Raw genomic sequence first — 8,648 nt, forward strand, 5'->3', positions numbered from 1 at the left:
GGTCTCAACCTTCTTACGAAGCCATGTCATCACAATTGAGCAATCAATCATGTCAATCCAATCTCTACATGTCTCAGAACTTGGATCAAACTTATCATGATGATGTAAATGTCCAAATACAAAAACTAGAGGAGAAACTAGCTCAAGAAGAGGAGATATTGGAACAAAGAGTGAAAAATATTGAGAAGAATAGATCACAAATGTCCAAAATGTTTCAAAAATTTCCAGGTCGAAATCCAAAGATTGAGCCAATTGATGTAAGACCTCTTCTTGAATGATCAGACATACCAACTCTCCTCTCCCAAATAGAGATGATGAAACAATTTCAAGAAAAGAGACAACATCAATTTCAACATTATGTGCCTCCACAACAAGAACAAGAAGGTGTTTACTATCAATCAGATTTTCAACCAATACAACCAATGGTTCAACCAATTGTTCAACATATACAACCAATACAACCAATCGTCCAATTTCAACAATATGTCCAACCAACTATACAATGTCCACAAATAGTCCAACCAATGGTGGAATATCAACAAGTTCAAGTTCAATCAACATATCAATGTCAACAACTACAACCAAACATTCAGAAACAAAGGTTGCAGCACACACCAACCCAAGTTTCAAACATGTCAGAACAATTGAACCAAGTCCAATATCAAAACATGACATCAAACCAAAAACAAGTTCAAATTCCAGATACAACTATGTCAAGACCCCAAAAGAAAGGTGGCTTTATTGCAAGGATCTTAAGGAACCTACCAAGTGAGTTCTTTGAGAAAGATCAAGATAATACAATTATGTCTAGCAATGCCTCATCTCCCCACAAACAAATTGACTCTCCAGTGGCATCTATCCCTACGCCTTTAGAAGTTTCACAAGAACCTTCCATATTGTCCTCATCAAACAATACACCCAAGGATGCAATTATCCAAGAGCTATCCATAATTGATTGCCAAAATAATCCAATTCATGATGCACATCCTTGTCATGTTTCAGAAATACTAGACCCAATGCCACCATGCACTTTATTGCCATTACCTGTTTTAGAGGACCCCATTCGAAGTCCCTCTTCCTCATGTTCAAGCATTGATTCCTTGCTAGAATCCATCACAAATGTTCAAAATGCATTTCCTTCATGCCAAAACATTGATTCCTTGTCCGAATCCCCCATGCATATCCAAAGTCCAACCTCATGTCAAGAGGATAATTTAGAGCATGAAGAAACGTGTCTTAAAATAGATCAAGATCAAGATCCCAAAACCTTATCATCCCATCCAATTGTTGACCAGGACCCCATGTTCCCAGACACTCACGATGATTCCCCTATTCTTGTCCATCCTATCCAAAGTCCTATTGACACTCCATTCCCCGAGCAAGATCAAGATATCCCAGTCCATCCAATCCCAAACGATCCCCTTCCATTTCATGAAAAAAATGTCCTTTCAAATCCCATTGACATTCAAGATATCCCTTCCATCCTTTCCGATGATCCCATTGAAAGTCAAGAGAAAAGCACCTTTAAAGAGGATTCCAATGATCTTCCTCCTTGTCAAGATCAAATTATTCCTTTAAATCCTCCACAAGATCCTTTTGTTCCTCCATCTCCTTGTCTTAATGCTAGTCCACTACACAATCCTAGTCCCCCTCATGATCCTAATCCCCCTCATGATTCTAACATGTCAGTACAAGATGTTCATGAACCCTCGACATGCACAATGGGTTCTTCCTCTTTGGTCCAATCTGATCCACTTCAAGATCTCATTATTTCTCTCATATCATATCCACCTCATAATGGACTCGCGTCTTCTTCCCAAAGAAAAGAGTATCCTACAAGTCAAGATATTCATAAAGGCAAAGGAATAGATCTCCATAAGCAAGAATCCCTTCATGTTAAAGAAAATATTACGAATCATGGCCTTAGTGAAATTCCTCAAGACGTGGGTACCCCTACTAAATCCAACATCCCTCCATCAAAATCAAAACATACACCTTCCCCATCATACTTTCCATCCATCTTAGGTCCTTATATCCCTTTGTCCTCTATGCAAGGTCAGCAAAGGCACACATCCTTGAGTAAATTTCATCCATGCAAAAGAAGTCCATTTCATTCCTATCCATCCATGCATTCCTTTCCCCCTCCAAGCAATTTGGATGCCAAGTATAAAAGTCATAAGTCTAAAAATCCACATGTATTCAAGGATCAACATGTCCAATCTAATCAACATGTCAAAGCAAAGAAAAATATGATCCAAAAAGAAAAGGAAAAATCCAAAAGGTCACAAAGGCCCATTTCTCAAAAACAAAAGTTAAAATCTATATGGGTTCCTAAATCCCTTGTGCAAGCAATGCACTCCAAGGAACCACAAAAGCATGAAAAATCAAAAGCCATGTGGATCCCTAAGCAGCTCCTTGAAGCACAAAAGCCTAAAGAAACATCCAACTTGGCATCCAAAATTGCTATTCCTCCATCCAAACCGTCCAAGTCTATTCCTCCATCCATTTTGGGCCCTTATGTCCCAAAATCTATAGCCTTTCCTTCGTCAAAATCTCAATATCCAAATTACATTTTTCCTCCATCAGTCCATCACCCCTCAAGGTGTGTGCCAATGTCGATCTTGCCAACATTTCTATCCACTCAAGCACTGTTCTTCCAATACCCTATCCATTATCCAATGCATATTTTCCATCCTTCGATCCCTCTAGTCCAATCCTTTACATAAATCCTTGCCTTAGTTTCATATTATTTTCCATGTCCTTATCCTACCGACGTCTTTAAGCATACTTTTAAAGGTCATGGTCCATTTTTTTTTCAAGGCTACTATCCAAAAAAAGAAAGACGCTTGAGTCCTTCTTCCATTCCCTATCATGTGTCCATCTTCTATTGAAAAAGTCAAAATACAAAAAAAAGTGAAAAAAAAAAGACAAAAGAAAAAAAAAGTAAAGCAAAAATAATTCGTCCATTGGTGAAAACCTGGCAAACAGGCGCCTTGGGCAAGTACCATGATGAAAACCTGGAAAACATGCATCATGCGTAATCTATGAACTTCTTGCACACCACACTTGGGGGCAGGTTTCCTCCTTCATATCCTATTGCCCTTCACTATCCTATCGAACCCCTGTCATTACCCTCCATTATCCTATTGTCCCTCATGTCCAGTTTCCCTTTCCACCTTTGATCTTGACAAGGCTGAGGATTGTCATGAGCATCATGCAACTTGTTTGCAGCTTTTAGTTCATCATAGCTTTTGGTCATTTATCCATTTGCTTATTATAACCTTTCATCCATTTTCCCTAGCTTATTGCAACTTTCTGCCACTACCCCTTAGCCTATCCCAACCTTCAGTCCATGTCCCTTATCCATTCTTGGTCTTGCTTATCCTATCCATATCTTATCACTATCCATACAATCTTTCTGTCCCTTGATCTTGATCTGACATAAGGATGCAAAAATTTAAACATGGTTTCAAAAACCTCTTGACATGTCCATCATGCCATGTCACTGCTTTACATTGTCATATCCAATCTTTTGTCCCATCACGCAATAGCCCTTGAAAATTGCATCTGTATTGTCTCCATGATAAAAGGCCTTTGTCTTCCCTCTATCCACCAACATTTTAGCAAGCCTATTTATTCACCTGTCATATTCCTTTCCTTGCTAGACATTGGGGGCAAAATCATAAAAATTGAAAAATGTCCTAAAAAAATCATAAAAATAAAAAAAATGTCCTGAAAAAATCCCTAAAAAGTCAAATAAAGTCCTAAAAAAATGAACAAATTTTTTTGTAAAAACTTGACAAGCAAAACAAAAAAATATCCCCTTTGTGCATAAGATAGATCACTGAGTATACATCCAACGACACGCAATCACACACTGTGCTTTAATGAAATCACGTATTCAAAGATGAACTTTTTCAATCAAACCAGACATTCAAACTGATCAAAATTGTCATATCAATCAACCTCAAAATCATTTGTCCTTGTCACTACTATCATGGGTCTTATACAGGGTGTGGTATACTCGAAACTAGACTGTGTCCTGTCTTAGACGAGGTACCGCATGTCTTGAAACCAGACAGCATGATCGTCCTATCAACACTTTCAACTTTTGACAATGAAGATCAAGATGTTTGTTTGACTTGATTGGAACTAGCGAGTCTTATCATTTATTGATTTATCTTCGATCATGTTCCTATGTTGCTTGATGATGTCACTAAGTGATTTAGAGTGACCGGGATGGTTCATGGTCCCTTTTATTTTTTTTGTTGTGTTTGCTGTTTGTGGAATGTTTGTTACAAACTGGGGCAACTATATCATTGGGTGTCTGTGATAAGTACGTTCGCTTTGTGAACGCTGCACATACCTCGACCCTTGATGTATGCACCCTAGGATGCGTCACTCATTCCTTATGTGCGATGTGTCTATCTTTTGCAAAAAGGCTTGCGTTCTAGCTCTGGCCTTCAATGCCATGATGCTCTGCATCCGCTTTGCTACATTAAATAAAGGTTCTCACCTACAAAGTGCATTGGTGAAAGCAAGTTTTCCTTCATCTCTAACTGTCCTCTGTCTAATTTCTTCTTACTAACATTTCTTCCGTCAGTCTTGGCAATCCGTTCGAACCTATCATCTTCTGTCATTCTTATCGATCAATTGGCCTCTTTTCTGAATTTTTTCGGCCAATTCCTTGAGGGGGCATGCATATGTCATTGTTATTGTCTGGGGCATTTTCATTATTGTTCTTTGAAACAACGCTTAGAACCGCATTGTCTCAAAGAGGGACAAAATGTAGACATCTAAAAATGGTCAACGCTTATGGAGTCATACTTTAACATTTGCGCATTGCCTTATTTTAGGTTTTTGCGTCGCATTAACATTTCTTCTATGTTGCGTACTTGGTCTTTATCATTTGCGAGCATCGAGTCCTCCTTCTGCATTCTTCATTTGTCTCACTTTCGAATTTGGTCTTGTCGATAACAATCTTCAGTCATAATTTTGATCGATCTTATCCTGTCACATCAATGTGCATGTTAATTTGTCATCATTTTGGACATCGTCAATCCTAATTAGGGTTTTGTCCTCTTTTCAATCTTGTCATCTTGTGATCGATTCGTCATCAATCCTTGACCTTTGATCAAATTTTCATCAATCTTGTCGTCTTGCGATCGATTTGTCATCGATCGTTGTCATTTTCAATCTTGTCGTTTTGCGATTAATTTGTCATCGATCGTTATTAAGTTCAATCTTGTCATTTTGTGATTGATTTGACATTGATCGTCGTCTTTCTCAATCATGTCAATTTGGATCAATTAGTCATTGTTCCTCGTCAATTGGCGCATTTATCAATCAAATCACTTATCAGTATTGGTCCTTTGTTAATCAGAATCATGATCAAAAATGATAACAATCCTAATTACACTCAATGAAAACATGAAAACAAGACATTCAAGATTGAAAACTAAGCAAACCAAATGCAGATGTCTTCTTCATGTGGCTCCATTGTCCTTCTTTCTCCTTCAAATAGCTTTGTTTGTGGATCTCACCTACTAGTGCATAAGCATGATGTGAAAGCAAGTAGACAAGACGAGACGACAGCATAAGGGTACTAGAAGCGTGATTGATTCGACCAGGGACTTTGATTGAAGAAATTCATCCAATTTATAGATAAATTGGAGAAATGACAAGATTAGCATGAAGAGATTCGAATGGAAATTTCAAATCAAGAATGACAATTATGACAAATTATGACAAATTGACACTTTCTATGCAAGATTGATTGATTGTCAATTATGACAAATTACTATGTCAAAATTGATTGATTGTCAATTATGACAAATTATGACAAATTTGCTATGTCATTCCCATGAAATTAGGAGAAATATAGGAGAAAATTGAAATTAGATGAATTAGAAATTAGGAAATTAGAAATGAGGAAATTAGGAATTAAGTGAATTAATTAACAATTTTTCATTTATTAATTAATTCACAAAGAGGGAGGAATTAGTTAACCAATTAAATAAACATTTAATTGTGACAAGAAGACTTAGGATAAATAAATAAATTATTTAACCTAGAGGGGGAAATGACAAACAAGGTTAAATGACTAAATCATGAAACCCTAGAAGATGAATTAGAAATGCAAGGATGACAATTAGGTCTTGACAAAAGATAATTGATGTCAATTTGATCATGATTCTGATTAACAAAGGACCAATATTGATAAGTGATTTGATTGATAAATGCGCCAATTGACGAGGAACAATGACTAATTGATCCAAATTGACATGATTGAGAAAGACGACGATCAATGTCAAATCAATCACAAAATGACAAGATTGAAAATAACAACTATTGATGACAAATTAATCGCAAAACGACAAGATTGAAAATGACAACGATCGATGACAAATCGATCGCAAGACGACAAGATTGATGACAATTTGATCAAAGGTCAAGGATCGATGACGAATCGATCGCAAGATGACAAGATTGAAAAGAGGACAAAACCCTAATTAGGATTGACAATGTCCAAAATGATGACAAATTAACATGCACATTGATGCGACAGGATAAGATCGATCAAAATTATGACTGAAGATTGTTATCGACAAGACCAAATTCGAAAGTGAGACAAATGAAGAATGCCAAAGAAGGACTCGATGCTCGCAAATGATAAAAACCAAGTACGCAACATAGAAGAAATGTTAATGCGACGCAAAAACCTAAAATAAGGCAATGCGCAAATGTTAAAGTATGACTCCATAAGCGTTGACCATTTTTAGATGTCTACAGTATCTATCTTTTTAGAGACTAAATCAACCAATTCTTTGTTTTCTGATATATCTTTCTCAGTTATTTGCTGGCTATGAGTTACTGAAGACATTGTTGTATACATAGCATTTATTTGAACATGGTTTCTTTCAGAAATCTGTAAATTTTTAGAAACATCCAGGGCTATATCATCAATATTTTCCTGGGCTGATATATTCCATTGGGCAAGCCAATTTCTTTGGGCTTCTGAGTTCTTTTGTGGTTGTCCAATTTTTGTGTGCAACCTGGACTCATATCTACCCCATAGTTAAGAGTCCTCATTAAGTATGGTGAATGACTCAGGGATTGGCCATCTACCTGGTTCATAGTTAGTAAGTTCTTCTTTATTCCCCTTGATATTTATTTCAAATCTCGATCTCTTCTCCTCTTGTGCTCTTGGGAGAGATTCCCTAATCGTGGCTTCTTTTTCTGGCATTTTGCTTATCTTAATCCCTTTTCCCTTACTATCTTGCTCAGGTTCTTCTTTTTTCTTTTGGGGTCAATGCAAGATTTAGACTCACTTGTCTTGCCAAAGCATCCATAAGCTTAGGGTTGCTACTTGTAAACCTCTCCACTTGACCAGATATTCCTTGTAGGTGTTCTTCCTGGTTTGTTTTACCACTTTAGTGTCCAACACTTTCTCCAACTGGAGTGGTTGGCTAGGTGGAAGGTCCTTCAGCCATTCAACATGTTCATCATCAACTTCCTGCAAAGAATTGTTATCACCTACAATACTCCTGAATGGAGTGAGATAACAAACATTAAAAATAGGGGAAATAGCAAGATTAGGTTATAGAGAGATTTCATATGCATTATCTCCAAACTTATGGATGATTTGGCAAGGACCAATCTTCCTCATCTGCAACTTGGTGTACTTTCCTTTGTTCAAATAAGCCCACACTTGATCTCCTATTTTGAAACTGACATATCTTTTTCTGTGATCTGGATGTACCTTATACTTCTCTGCAGTAGATTTCAAAGTCTCCACCTATTCATGAACTTTTTTGATAAACTCTGCCAAATCTTCTCCTTGGGCACTTGCTTTGAAATCATTTGGTAGCTCTCTTGACTCCATCATCCCTCTAGGATGAATACCATAGTTGATCTAAAAAGGAGTTTTTCCCGTGCTCATGTTAATAGTATCATTAAATGCAAATTTTTCCTGTGGAAGAATTGAATCCCAAGCTTGTGCATACTGCTTCGTTAGACATCTGAGTAGGTTTCCAAGAGACCTATTTATGACTTCAGTCTGCCCATCCGTCTGAGGATGGTAGGAAGAACTGAAAGACAAATTTGTGCCTAACTTCTTCCAAAGAGTTCTCCAAAAATGGCCTTGAAACTTTACATCTCTGTCTAAGATGATTGAGGAAGGCAATCCATGGATCCTGACTATTTCCTCAAAGAATAAATTTGCAATGTGAGATGCATCATTTGTGGACTTGCACGGTACAAAATGTGCCAATTTACTGAATCTGTCTACAATGACAAAATTATTGTCAAACCCTTGTCTTGTCCTAGGCAAACCCATAACAAAGTGCATACTCACACTATCCCATGGTTTTATAGGTATTGGCAATGGTTGGTAAAGGCTTTCATTTGTGCTAACTCCCTTATCTCTTAGACAGATTGTGCAAGACTCTACAAACTTCCTGATGTCTGTTTGCATTTTAGGCCAAAAGTAGTGCCTCCTAACCAACTCTAGTGTTTTATCAATACCAAAATGACCTCCCATAGGACCACAATGTTTCTCCTTAATGAGATTTCCTCTCATTGAACGCTTTGGAATACACAATTGTCCCCCTTTGAACAATAAGCCATTCTGAATCATATAATCAGAA

Source organism: Cryptomeria japonica, chromosome 3 (assembly GCF_030272615.1).
Source record: "Cryptomeria japonica chromosome 3, Sugi_1.0, whole genome shotgun sequence".
NCBI classification, from domain to species: domain Eukaryota; kingdom Viridiplantae; phylum Streptophyta; class Pinopsida; order Cupressales; family Cupressaceae; genus Cryptomeria; species Cryptomeria japonica.